We start from the raw sequence: 14,467 nt of genomic DNA, 5'->3' as shown, positions 1-14,467 counted from the left end.
GGGTCATTGAACTCCATCTGTTCTTGAACAAGCCAGGCTTGCCCCGGCACTGGGCCTTTGCATATGCCATTCCTTCTGTCAGGAATGCTCCTCTCCAGATCTTTTCATGGCTGATTCCTTCTTGTCATTCAACTCATTGCTTAAATGTCACCTTCCTAGAGAGTCCCTCTCTGACCACCCCCCCACCCCCATCCCCATGAGGAAGGACCTGTCTCTCTATCACGTTGCCTTACTTTATTTTGTTCCAAACACTTACTACTACCAAACTTATTTTGTTCATTTGGAATGTTATTGTCTGTTTTCCATCATTGTCATATTCGCTCTAGAAAAGTACCTAGCACTTAGTAGGTACTCAAACAGCTATTGCCTGAATAAACAAAGGAATGGAAAAATGTACGTTTTCAAAGGTCTCTGTAACTGTATAAGACATTTACTTATATATTTTATGAAGGAAGAACATTTTATTTTAAAAATGTGACTTTACATGCTATGGGAGGTCCAGTTTTCATATAATAAAATGAAGATGGGAGGGGAGTTGGGCACATTATTAATTTTATTTGTGGAAGATGCTCGCAATCGCGGGAATTGACTTCTGGCAATGAAGCAATTTCCCAAATGTCAGAACTAATCGTATGATCTTGGAAAGTGGTTCTTTTCTTGTGGTCATTGTTTATTGTTTGTTTATTGCTCATTATAAAATACTAGAATGGCGACACTGTTTCCTGTCCAGCCCTGGAGCATAGCATGTGACACAAATCATAACAATTAACATGAATTTTTATATTGGAGTTTAAAAATAAAAAATGTCACAAGGAAAGCATATATAGATGCTCTTTAATCATTGCCACCCCTTTCTAACATGACAAGCCCAGGAATCATTAATGATCCTTTGTTCTGCTCAGTGTGTGGGGTTAACATGGATATCTTTAGTAACAAGCTGCTCCTTATCTTATCATAAATAACAAGCTGCCACTTTGGCATTTGGAGGCTGCATACCAATTTCTGTAATATCACATTCGCCACTCTCTTAGCGTTGTTGGATTTGGTAGGAAGTTTTTAATTTAAATATCTTTGGTCCTAGGATGTAGATTTAAATTTCAGTCCCCAAGCAAACTTTGTCAAAGGGACTTTCAACCCATTGCTTCTAGAATCTTGCATGCCAGGCACCCTTGGGTGTACATAAGGGTAGTGGGTGTGATGGGCGGGGCTGGGACTTCTGCGCCCTGTGGAGGAAAGAAAAGCAGTGTTAGGAGAAATGTAACAGTGCAGTTGAGGCTAGGAGTGGTAAAGGATTGTGTTTCTCTGCTAGCCTAGGCATGATTTCTTATTACCCCACATCAAATTGCATCCCTTGCCTCTGATTCAAGCCTGCACATTCATCTCTTCCTCCCACCTCAGGCTTTTATTGATGCTTCCACCTCCAGGCAGTGCACAAATGCAAACTTCTGTTTACCATCTCTGAGTAATGATATTAATTCCACTGCCCAGGGATAATGCATTGCTTATTAAACACTGTAGCAATAACCATTAGGTGGTAATTCAAAGGGAAACAAAAAAGAGTCAAAAGCACCCCTAACCCCTTTAGCAAAAAAATGATGATCAGAATTTAGCAGAAGTAGAGTTTTCCTGGTTAACAGTGGGGAGGGATTAACAGCTTCACTGCTGACTTGCTGTGTGGTCCTCAAAGATTTACTAACCTTTCTAACTTCAGTTGACAATGTCGATAAGCAGAATAATAATTGTGCCTACCTCCTAGAGTTGCTGTGAAGGTTAAATGAAAGCTATACATAGAACCCTAAGCAGAGTGTTTCATATGTAGCAAGAGCTTATTTAAAGTTTCCATAATATGATATCTTAAAAGACTTTAGGAGGCTGAAGTGGGAGGATCACTTGAGGCCAGGAGTTCAGGACCAGACGGAGCAACAAAGCAAGGCCCCGTCTCTCAAAAAAAAAAAAGAGCCAGGTGTGGTAGTACACACCTGTGGTCTCAGATACTTGAGAGGCTGAGACAGGAGAGTCACTTGATCCCAGGAAGCTGAGGCTGCAGTGAACTGTGATCACTCCTATTGCACTTCAGCAAGACTCTGCCTAAAAAATAAATACATAAATAAATAATGTCTTAGAAGAACTGTGTTGTCATCCTCATGGGGGTATGCTGTCTATACACTTTGCAACAAACCTAGGAAAGATACCTTAAAATACAAATGCTTCCTTCCAACACTATGGGTGTATCCATAAACCAAAGACTTCAGTAGAAAAGGCTTCCTGTCTCTACTCAGTTACCATATTATCTTATTATTACTTCTTTTTTTTTTTTTTTTAACAAAGCTATGCCCATTTGAAAAAAAAAAAGGCTTTTAACCAGTATTGTTTAGAATCATGGTTATATTCTACACAATGCATTGAATTTAAGGTTCTCAAGGCTGTCTTCCGTATACTCAGTTTCATAAAGAGCAGCCTCCTCTCAGGTTGTTTAGAACTAGGAGACTTGAGATGTAAAATGCTGAGAGATTCAGCTCAAACAAATATATCACCTTTTCCCCTTTACCTTGTCAAGGCTGAACAGTCTTGAACAGGCCTCCAGGTTCCCAGCCCATCCCCTGCTACTCTCCCTTTATGTATCATGCCGATCAAATGCTAGAAGATTCTTTCCCCTTCTGTGCTGCTCATCAGCTCTCATTTGCCCTTACAATCTCAGCTGGAATATCATCTCCTCTGGACAGTCTCTTGGTTCCCCAGATATGCTCCATACTTGGTTCTGTGTTCACATTGCTCTGGGAATTCCTTCATTTTATTTTGTCCTGTGATTATGTCCTAATAATTCATAATTATTAAATATCCATCCTGTCCACTAGATTGTTGGCTCCATCATGTAGGGATTCATTTGTTCATCACAGTATTGCACAGTCCTTGGCATATTAGGTACCCTATCAGACAAATGGGGCAAGTGCTAAAACTTATTCTTTATAATAATTTATTTGTATGTGGCATATAACTAAATGGTTAAAATATTAGATTACATTTTTTCTCTTATGTTGTAACAATTTTCATCTGCTATATTTAGTTTGCCTTTGTACCACTGAAATGATCATGTACTGCTTTTGTATGTTACGATTTAATAGCATCTCAACCAACAAACTTTTGATTTTTAAAGCAGGAACTGTTTAATATACTGGTTTGGTAGTACAAGCTGGCATTCCATCTCTCTCTAAGAAGCCTTCAATCTTCAAAGCACATCATACAATTTCATAAATTAATCCTGAGAATAAGTGTCATAGTAAAGATATTGATTTGAGAATCTGGATGGAAAAGAAGGCAGAGCCTAATGTTTGAATTCTGAGTTGCAATCAGATATAGTAAATCACCAAGAACAAAGAACAGATACCTCAACGCCTAGAATCAGGAGGATAGAAGAGAACTTTATGGACTCAATTTCTATCCCCCTTGTCTCTTCGAAGAATCATACCTCCTAGAAAGACTTTGGTCCTTGTCTGATTGTTCCTAAGCTAAACTGGGGACTTACTGATTTGGCTCTATAAAATGATTTTAGCTTTATGCTCTTGTTTAGGATTTTGTGGTATCTCTGAGATGCCTACTATATCATGTTTAAGTTCTGCCTGCTTTTCAAGGCAATTTGACATTAGACCCCACTTCAACTTGACTGACTTACTTCCTACTGCTCACATATGGTCTCATCTCTCTAACATTTTACTGAAAATGTAATGTGAGGTACAAGTGACATAGTTTCATCCTGGCAACAAGATGATGAATAAGACCCATCCCTTCCCTCAAGGAGCTTATGGTCTACTGAATGAACCAGGCAATGTAGACAGTGTATGTATGCTATATGTAAAGCACTATGGAAGACATTTTTAAAATGGACAAGACAAGAATGAATAAGAATTAATAAGTGCCCATAGAGAACCCAGAACGTTGCCAAGCACATATCAATGGGGGAATAACTGTCAGCTGCTATTCCTATGATGCTGGTGAGATTTCTGACTTGAGTGCTTGAATGTGTGGTGAAGCTATCTCTGACATCGAGAGCCCATGAGATAGAACTCAGGATGGGCTGGCCAGTTACACAAATTTGGTTTGAGAAAAATGAGAAATAACTGGGGGACATCAAAATGACAATAGTTGTCAGCAATCGAGAAATTTGAAATTTGGGAGCATAATTAGGTAGAAAGTTTTACTGTTGGCAGTAAGGAATCCAGATAATCCTATTAACCAATACCTTTCCACTTTGAGGTTTTATCTTCACAGTTTTCTTTTCTATCAGCATTTCCGACTGTTTACCTATTCCCCCAGTTTAACTGAAAGATGTATTTACCAGTATTCAGAAATTTGAATGTAAATAGAATTAAAGCAATTTGTAAAAAGGCCAAGATCTATTCCAGCCTCTGCAACCTCTCAATCTAGTGGAAGGCAGACAGGCTAAAGAATAATTAAAATACAAGGCTGGCTTTAATAGTGATAGTAATTCATTGGTTTTCAAAGTGTGGACTCTGGACTATCAGGATCAACATCACTTGGTATGGTAGACTGAATAATAGCCCCTCAAAGTTGTCCACATCCTAATCCTCAGGCAAAAGGACTCAGGCATAAATTACCTCTTATGGAAAAAGGGACTTTGCAGATATGATCAAGTTAAGGATGTTGAGATGGAGAGATTATGCTAGATTATCTCAGTAGGCCTAATATAACCACAAGGGTCCTTATAAGAGGAAGACAGGAGGTAAGTGTTAGTAGTAGGAGTTGTGAGGACAGCAGTAAGGTGTTGGAGTGATGCAAGAGAAGGGCCATGAGCCAAGAAATGCAGGCATCCTCTAGAAGCTGAGTGAACCAAAAAAATGAATTCTACACTGGAGCCTCCAGAAGGAACAGCCCTGCCAACACCTTGACCTGTTTTGGACGTCTGACCACCAGAACTGTAAGAAGATAAATTTGTTTTGTTTTAAGCCATTAAGTTTGTGGTAATTTGTTACAGCAACAAGAGGAAACTAACACACCTGGGAATTTATTTGAAATGCAAAATCTCAGGCCATAATTTATATTTATTCAATCAGAACCTCTGAGGGTGGAACCAATCTATGGTTTAGCAAACCTTCCAGGTAATTATTATGCTCACTGTATTTTGAGGGCTGCTGTTAGAATTCAGAGAAGGAATTGTACCTGTCTGTACATGAGATAGACTATAATGTTCTGCTGTAGGTCACATGCCTGTTTTTTCAACCAATCACTGTATGTTTGTCACAGAGCTTCTCCTGTGGCCACAGGCAGTGGGGCATTATGATTGACCACAAAACCCATGAAATTTCAGGTAGTATCTCAAAGGAAAGAAAATAATATTACCTGAAGGAGGATGGGATAGCTTGCTGGGGAGACAAAATAAAGGCTGACCACTGTAAGTATATTACTTTAGTGGTCAGATAGGGAAGGAAAGACATTCCAGCATGAGGGAAGAGTTTGTACAAGGGCCCAGAAGTACAAAAATGCAGAATGTATTCAAACACAGAACACATTCAAAAATGGCAAAAATGATTATAGTAACAGTATGGCATCAAGAAGGTGTGGGAGGAGGTGACAAGTAGTGGGAAGTAAGCTTGGAGGTCCTTCAATGCCATACTCATGAGCTTGAATTATGTTCTGTAGTGATGCGGGCACATACAGTAGTAGTTTCTGAGCAGAGAGTAACATGAGGAATGTGGGCCTTAGAAGGCAAACTCCAGATTCTCACCATTGCCTGAATATCAGGCCCCCTTAGTACCAATCTCTGCCATCCTGTATGCATACTGAATGTTGATTCTGCATGACTCTAGGGATTCTCTATATATACATTTTTATCATTATGTGTTTGAATGATGATGTTTCCCCTTTGGAAAACTTTGGCTTTCAAACTGTTAGATCACCCACAGTAAGAAATACATGTATACACACACACACAGAGACACACACACACACACACACACACACACACAGACACCTTCATGAAACTATACCCTTTATTATTATTTGAGATCTATTCTACTATATTCAATTCTATTGTAGTTTCAAAAAAATTCTCGTTACAATTTCCTAAGTTGATGTCATGACCCACTACTGGGTTCTGTCCTTTAGTTTGGAACTTACTACTCTAAAGGAAAGGGGCAGTGTTTTAATCACTTCTGCATCTATCAGTTCTTAGCACAGTTCTCTGCCTGTGTTAGATCAGCACTAAGGCTTAAATGTCAGATCCATGAAGTTTTAGCCAGAGCTACAAACATTCTTGATACCATATGATAGCACGTTTCACTTGCCAAGTATTGGATGACAGATTTTTAAGACACATATACAAAGCTTTGAACATTTGGTGGGTAGGGGTGGAATGATGGGTCAGTAGAAATGATGATGCATCTTCTCTGTCATTAATGTGAAAGCTTAAGAAGAACATTAGCAGATCAATTCCTTATAATACCACAATGAAACATTTTCCTCTGATCAGAACTGCTTTAAATGAACTAAGCTTTGCTCTGTAAATTAGGCATGTATCATTTGGGATGTGAAATCCACAAAACTGTCATCAAATACAGAACAATGAGAGCTATTATGCTAGGATGTACATAGAATTTCGGTTCCGGAAAAGCTATCATTTGAATGGCATTCTCTTTTCCTGCAATATCAAGGAGATCCACAGACACTGATTTCTGGGTTATGGAGCTGGGTTAGATGGAAGATGCTCTGGAAGGACTTCCCTTTGGTGGATTTTTCACTTTCTGAAATTGATCATTTTCATTAGCTTTACACTGTTTTTGTCTTTATCATTCCAGGTGTGAATTATAATTTTTTTTTTATCTTACACTGTCCTCATTTGCATTACTATTGTGATGTAATGGCTGATCACAGCTCTGTATGAAGAAGTGTTGGGCTCAGCCAAAGTACAAAGTACAAAGATGTCTGCCATGAGTGCAAGCTTCAGGAGTGGTGAGCCTGTATGTCCCATGCTTGCCATCCTCAAACAATACACCTTCCTTTGCATCAGTATGAGACTCAGTTTAGGCCCTCCTCCAGATCTGTATGCTTGCCTGGTTTGTGCTGCTCTCATGGTTACAGAGCCACGTCACTAATGCTGCTGACACCATTGCTGCCAAGGGCCAAAGGCTGTTACAGTGACTGCTCCCATTCTCTCAAGTCAGCCTGTCATCTCTCGCCAGGGCTCCCATGTTGCCATTGAGGCCTGTGATGCACTAGATGGCTCAGCTCCCACGTATGTGCAACCTGGAATTCATCTCCTTCTTACCCTGACTTACTGTCCAAAGGAGCTGTCATTCACATAGCCTGTCTCAGAAGATGGGTCCTGGAGATCTGACAATCAGTTGTGCTGAGTAACAGTGGCAGCCAGCTTGTTCTCCATCCCTCCATTTCCTTCTTCTCTCCCTCTTCCTTCCCTGGATGGCACATTCCAATAAATTAGGATTATATAAGATTTTGCCTCAGGCTGTGCTTTCTGAGGACTCTGGGCTAAGCCAACATCTTAGTAAGTGTGTGCACTACACACACACACACACACACACACACACACGAGAAGGTAAATCAGATTGAGCCAAAAGGAGCCATCAGAGGTTACTTAGTTAAGTATCTGTCCAAAGAGGCAAGGAGTCCTTGAAAAGAAGCTTATATGTACTTTCAGGGGAATGGGGGAGGCTGAGTCAATCACAGTATTTTTTATCCAACCCAGCCTCAGAGAGCTGGTCTGAGCTCCACAGAAGGAGGACTCTTTAAGTAAAAGCCAAATGGAAACAGACCATGAGATGAGAGATTAGTAAGATTCATCCACTTCCTTGCTATTAACAATTTAAATAGTGATGGAACTTCATGGAGGATCCCTGAGTCAAAATGATGTTCTAGTACTGGAATTCAATGGTAATACTTATAAAGATTAAAGTCTCATGGAAGAGAAAGACAATAAGCAGTGAATAGCTGAAGAAAGAAAATAATGGCAGTTTATCACAGCATACAAGTGATAGGAAGGAAATGAAGAGTTGCAATAGAGAATAACAGAGTGAGGTGGGGAGAGTCCCCATTGAGATCTGTTAGTAAGGGAAGGCCTTTCTGTGGAGGTGATACAAAAGGGGAGGAGGCAGAGCATTCGGAGCAGGAAGGACAGCAAATGGAAGGCCCTGAGGTGGAAAAGATATGTTCAAAGAAATGAAAGCAGACCAGGCTGATTATATTTATGAAGCATTTACTATTGACTGGCACTATTCCTAGCACCATGCATGTTATATCTCACTTTATTTCTAATAATCCAGTGAGATATGTAACTTCCCATGTGTAGAAACTGAAGTGCAGGGAAGCTAAGAAGCTGGCCCAAAGCTCCACAGTTCACATTGTAAGCAGAAAACCTGGAATTCTGACCCAGGGTTCTCATGGGAAGCAGTGGACTTTGAGTTTATAACCTTCACTGGACAGTCTCCTGCAGAGCAAGGCTGAGGCCAAGTCCTGGAAGGCCTCGTAGGCCAGGGCCAAGAGCTTTGACTTTATTCTGAGTGTAGCAGGGAAAGCACTGAAGGATTTTAAGTCCAGGAAGACATGATCTATTTAGTGTTTTTACAAGATCCCTCTTGCTGCTTTGTGCAGAATGAACTGGAAGGGCAAGACTGGAAGCAGGACATTAGGAGGCTCTAGTAGAGGCCCAGGTAAGAGGTGATGGTCATTAATAAGCAACCAACAGTGTGTCTGCTGGCCAAGGTGGGAGAATCACTTGAGTCCAGGAGTTTGAGACCAGCCTGGGCAACATGGCAAGACCCCATCTCAAAAAAAAAATAGCCAGACATGGTGGTGCACACCTGTAGTCCCAGCTACTCAGGAGACTGAGAAAGGAGGATTACTGGAGCCCAGGAGTTTGAGGCTACAGTGCGCTATGATCATACCACTGTATTCCAGTCTTGGCGACAGAGCAATACCCTGTCTCAAAAAAGGAAAGAAGTGGCTGGGAGTGCTGGCTCAGGCCTGTAATCCTAGCACTTTGGGAGGCCAAGGTGGGCGGACTGCCTGAGCTCAGGAGTTCAAGACCAGCCTGGGCAACATGGTGAAACCCCTTCTCTACTAAAATACAAACCAAAAAAAAAGAAAAAAAAATTAACCAGGTGTGGTGGCGTGCACCTGTAGTCCCAGAACTCGGGAGGCTGAGGCAGGAGAATTGCTTGAACCTGGGAGGCAGAGGTTGCAGTGAACCGAGATTGTGCCACTGCACTCCAGCCTGGGTGACAGAGGAAGACTCTGTCTCAAAAAAAAAAAAAAAAAAAAAAAAAAAGAAAGGAAGGAAGGGGAGAAGAAGAAAAGGCCTGGTCAGAGGTGTTGCCTTGGGACCTTAGCAAACTTTCACTTTTATTCAACCCAGGCAATAGAGGGTGACAGCGTTGGACAGAAGGGTATTATCCGCATTTCTGCATGAAGCATCCCAGCATGGCTTTCACACCAGAAGTACTGAGGCAGCCAGGGCTGCTGCTGCCTTGCAGAGCCCTTGGCTATGGCCCCTGGGGAAAGGAAACACCCTTCTCCAGGAGGACACTAGAGACAGGGTCCATGGCTAGGCATTGTCCTCGAGAGGGAGGCCCTCAGTGGAGAGGAAGAGCAGGGTACCATGGGAGATTGTGTGAGTGAGAGCACACAGGGAATTGCTAAAGTGGGGGGCTGCGAGGTGTTAACATGACCTCATTTGTACCTAAACAGGTATTTGTAGTATGCTTAAATTTATGTCCATTTTTGACTATTGGCAACTGCTCAGAAAGGTTGAAATTCAGAAATAAAAGGAATCATGAAGTCAGGAAAAGTGCTAGGCTGCCAGGTGGCTAGAGTTTATATTGAGGCACACACATTTAGATTTTTCCCATTTTCCTTTGTCATGCTGACTTCATCTAGAGAAAGAAAAGCATCCAGTGTAAATGTCCCCATTCCCCCATCTTTTCCTGAGATGGACTCAATAAAGGGTGGGAGGGGTCTGAGACCTACCGGGCATACATTTCTGGGACTGACGTCTGGGAGTTATGAGTAGGCAGAGAGGCGATTTTCATTTTCTGTGATAACTTCCCACAGTAAGCAGGTGGGAGGGTGAGGTGATTGATGAGCTAAATTAGATGGAAAGTGGCTCAAATCAGATTCTAGGTGATTGCTCCTGCCTCTCGACTTGCTACACTTATTTTCCATTCCACTCATTTAGCAAATGATCATGGTCTGTCTTGTGACATTCCTTATATTGTTGCTTCATTCTTTAACATTTTTGTGGGGTTTTTTTCCCCTCTTCTTTCTTCAGCTATGTCAGTTACTCCTTAGAGGCAGAAAAGATGTTTTGTTTGTTATTTTTTTTATCCTTCTTTTGCTTTATACAGAGTAAATGCACAATGATTCCCTGTTGTTTGACTGATAGTTGCTGTTGGAGACGGAATGTTTTCTAAAGAATGTTGCTGAATTTATCTTGTCTTAGATACGTGGAAAGTAGGGATAAGGAAGAGGCTCAGTGCATTTCAGTTTAAAATATGCAGCCTTTGGGTAGATGAATTTGAGATAACTCTGTTCTGGTCAGCATAGCTCAGCTACAGAAATAGTTTAGTTTTTCATAGCAGTGAAACTTCCTTTCTCTAAACAGCAGATGAGGTTGAATCACATGAAATTGCCAGTATTTGAGCAACAACATGGCAATATCATGGGGCTCAATCTAATAAGACAGATGAGCTGACAATAATTTATTCCTCTGACTAAGTCTGAGATGGAAATGAGCTAATGGGAAGCAGGCCCCTCTTCTGCTGTCACAGCTTGGGGGAGAGAGACCAGTGAAATGCAGATCCTGGGACAGAGGAGGTGATGGCAGGGGTGGGAATCCCTGAATGAGCAATGATTCTTGTCATGAGTTGGCACTTCTGTGGCTGGCACATCCTTCCTGCTCTGATGCTGCCCCGAGACCCTTTAGTGTCACCTAAACAGAAGGATGACGGGCCCAGCAGGGTCAGGCGTGATCCATAGGAGTTATAACACCCATTCACTGCCAGCCTGGTCTGCCCTGGAGAACTGCCAGAGAAGGCAGGACATGGCAGCTAATGTCACTACTTCCCAATTTTCTTCTATTTCCCTCTTTGTCTCTACCACACCCAATAAAGTATCTCCTCCTCCTTTTTCCCTCTTTATTAAACGCTGAGTTTTGAGTGCTTGGTTCAGTCTGCTGATGTGGGAAGGTTAGAGAAGGCTGGCATTAGCTGTTTTTCCTTTAATTCCTCTGGTTAACACTGAAGTATTATCTAGATTCCTTTAGAGAAACTCAGATTCGCCAGCTGGATCACATGGGAATGAAGGGACACTTTTGCCTGATTTACTGCGGGAGCAAAGGGAGCCTGACTTCAGGTTGGAGGAAAGAGACTGGGAAGAGGGGAGCTTGAGAATAAGGGAAATCTGTTGTTGGAAACAGGAGCCAGAGAAGTCCAGAAGAGCAAGTCTAAGAACTGAATTAATTGAGAGCAAGAAAATCATCAGATGTATTTTCATCATTTGATACAGCAAGAAATATTTTCAAAACCCAGTCTGTTCTGGATTTTGTCGTTACCGAAAGCAAGATCAGAGAATGACTTTCTGGAGTCAGAAAAGTATTTGAAATGGGAAGACATGCTTCGCTTAATGTGGTTACAACTCTACACAACCCATAGCTGTAGATAGAAGAAGGAGACAAAGTCACAGTATTAAGAAAAATTAATATGTATTTAAGCATTGTCACACCCTACCTTCCTTTTTATTACCTGTAGATAGGCTCTTTAGTCATTCACTCCATAATGAATGTGAACCTGCCTGATGGTGCACATGATCTCATTTGTTCCTTGTAGCAGCCCTGAGAGTTAAAAAATGGCATGCCCAGTTTATAGATGGAGAAAATGAATTTCAGAGGGATTCAAAAAACTCACCTGTGACCACACAGATTGCATATCAATTGCAAAGTTGGAATTCCAACCCAAGTTTGTTAGAGTCTAGAACCAGTGCTTTTTAGAGTATGTCATGCTTTATTTTTCTTCACTGCAGGCCCCTGTAAAAAGGAGAAGGAGTCAAGTGAAATCCCTGTAAAGAAAAAGGTCCAGGATAGGCCACTGCCCCAGGCTCAAAGACTAACCCTGAGGCTTGGGTCTCCCTAAGAGCAGAAGTGCAGAGTCTGAGGCTCCACCCCATCGTGAGAAATGGCATTTTAACAAGATCACCAACTGAAGCAGAATTTGAGGCCCCACTCTAGAATCAGAATCCACATTTTAACAAGACTCCCAAGAGATTTGTAGCCACGTTCTGGAAGCCCTACCCTAACCACCACAAAGCTGCTTCTGTCTACTTCCTTCATCTTGGGTTCTTTAAGGTTCTTGAGGACCTGGCTCAAGGAGAGCACATGGTTGATGATTGCCCAGGTGTTAACTGACAAGACAACCATAAACAACAGGAGTCAGGCTTATTTTTTCTCTTTTCCTTTGATGCTCCCTCTTCTCTTTCCACTGTTTTTCACTTGCCTGTATGCCAATGAAATGAGAAAAGAATGAAAGAGCGAGCATAAAATTAAGGACTAGGAATTTCTGGCAAGGGTTTTTTGTGCCAGCATCATGCCTCCTTCCAAAATTGTGCTAAGCAACATGGTTAGCAATGACGCTCTCTTTTTGTTTTTGTTTTTGAGACGGAGTTTCGCTCTTGTTGTCCAGGCTGGAGTGCAATGGCAGATCTCGGCTCACTGCAACCTCCACCTCCCGGGTTCAAGTGATTCTCCTGCTTCAGCCTCCTGAGTAGCTGGGATTGAAGGCATGTGCCACCATGTCTGACTAATTTTGTAGTTTTAGTAGAGACGGGGTTTCTCCATGTTGGTGAGGCTAGTCTGGAACTCCTGACCTCAGGTGATTCGCCCATCTCAGCCTCCCAAAGTGCTGAGATTACAGGCGTGAGCCACAGCACCTGGCCACAATGACTGTCTTAACAGAGCATGCCAGCATCCCCCACTGCTCAGCACACACTTTTCTGAATTATTACAGCACCTGCAATTGTTTGGAAAGCTGAGCACATTTGCTTGTTTGTTCAATCCAGACAACAGCTCTGTAGGTTTTATTTGTATTTCCCACACACTCATACACTCAAGTTTCTTAAGGGTGGCTGAGCAAAAGTATGATACATTTCAACTTTTAAGGACAAATTTGAGGAAATTGCCACTGACTGAACCCCAGGGTTCAGAGTGGTTTGTTTTGGTCGGAATGCTGAACTAGCCACTGGTAATGCTGGCTGCTCTTCACCACCCAGGTTCACTCTTAGCTCTGAGAATTATGCCATTTGCTTCTGCTTCCAGCAACAGTGAAAATTAGCTTATGCAATTTTCACTCCCTCATTTTTACCCTGTGTGTGATTATGGATGAACTGTGAAGCAGAAAGAAGACAAACAAATTGTATAAGCTGGGTCTACCCTGTGGTCTCAACAGTAATTCAGCAAATGTGACATGGGAGTCAACAGGAAACTCATATACCCATCAGCAGACTGTCATGTTGATGATGAAAACAAGTCAGATTTCTTTCCTACAGGGCTTACTTTCCAACGTGCCAATGTGTAAATTCTTCAGCAGGAGTTAATAAAGGAAATCCTTTAATAGAAATTAAGGTCCCTTTTTAAAAATGAAAAAAAAAAAAACCAACAAACAGGTATTCAGAGCACTGGAGTTTTCAGTTAATAGTGGATCTGGCGAGGAAACATTTCTTTGCTGTCCCTGCCTCCAGGGTAAAAGAAAATATTGAGGAAGGAAGAAATGAGATTCAAGTTTTAAGAAAATTTGGAGAGCCAAATGATATTATATACACAGGTGTGGAATGAGGAATATTTTGTTTCATGTACCACATCTTTCATTCATCAAATCACTGTCCTCCTCAAGGGTTCATTAAGAAAACATGTTCTTCACAGAAACAGTAATGAAACAACAGTTGATACCACCAGGTAAAACAAAACAGATAATGGCACTACTTCTTTGCCTCTTTAGAATATCACCCTGTGGCATTATGTTTCACTCGTTTTTATAGAGACATGGCTTTTTGTTTGTTTGTTTTAAAGATAGTGTCATCTGTGGATCTGGATTTGAGGTGATAAACTTGCATTGGGTTGTTTCAAAGTATGTTCTGAGGCCGGGTGTGGTGGCTCACGTCTGGAATCCAAGCACTTTGGGAGGCCGAGGCAGGCACATCACTTGAGGTCAGAAGTTCAAGATCAGCCTGGCCAACATGGTAAAACCCTGTCTCTACTAAAAATACAAAAATTAGCCAGGCATGATAGCAGGTGCCTGTAATTCCAGCTACTTGGGAGGCTGAGTCAAGAGAATCACTTGAACCCGGGACATGGAGGTTGCAGTGGGCCAAGACCCTACCACTGCACTCCAGCTTGGGCAACAGAGTGAGATCCATCTCAAAAAAAAAAAAAAGAAAAAGAAAAACGAAAAATACA

General features: G+C 41.6%; 1 protein-coding gene and 1 long non-coding RNA gene across 5 annotated transcripts in view; one reads left to right on the top strand and one right to left on the bottom strand.

Moving 5' to 3' along the window:
* The window catches only part of FHIT (fragile histidine triad diadenosine triphosphatase), a 1,489,770-nt gene that overhangs the window by 253,350 nt on the left and 1,221,953 nt on the right, over window positions 1–14,467 (top strand). The window lies entirely within an intron of this gene.
* On the bottom strand, window positions 650–12,210 carry LOC126948857 (uncharacterized). Its single transcript, XR_007723553.1, has 4 exons — window positions 12,131–12,210; window positions 11,928–12,046; window positions 1,980–2,088; window positions 650–1,223 (listed from the first exon to the last, which is right to left on the bottom strand). It is a non-coding gene; the product is annotated as an uncharacterized LOC126948857 (long non-coding RNA).

This window comes from Macaca thibetana, chromosome 2 (assembly GCF_024542745.1).
Source record: "Macaca thibetana thibetana isolate TM-01 chromosome 2, ASM2454274v1, whole genome shotgun sequence".
Lineage (NCBI taxonomy): Eukaryota > Metazoa > Chordata > Mammalia > Primates > Cercopithecidae > Macaca > Macaca thibetana.
Note: the sequence above shows the minus strand (reverse complement) of the source record. Positions and strands in the feature narration are given on the sequence as shown.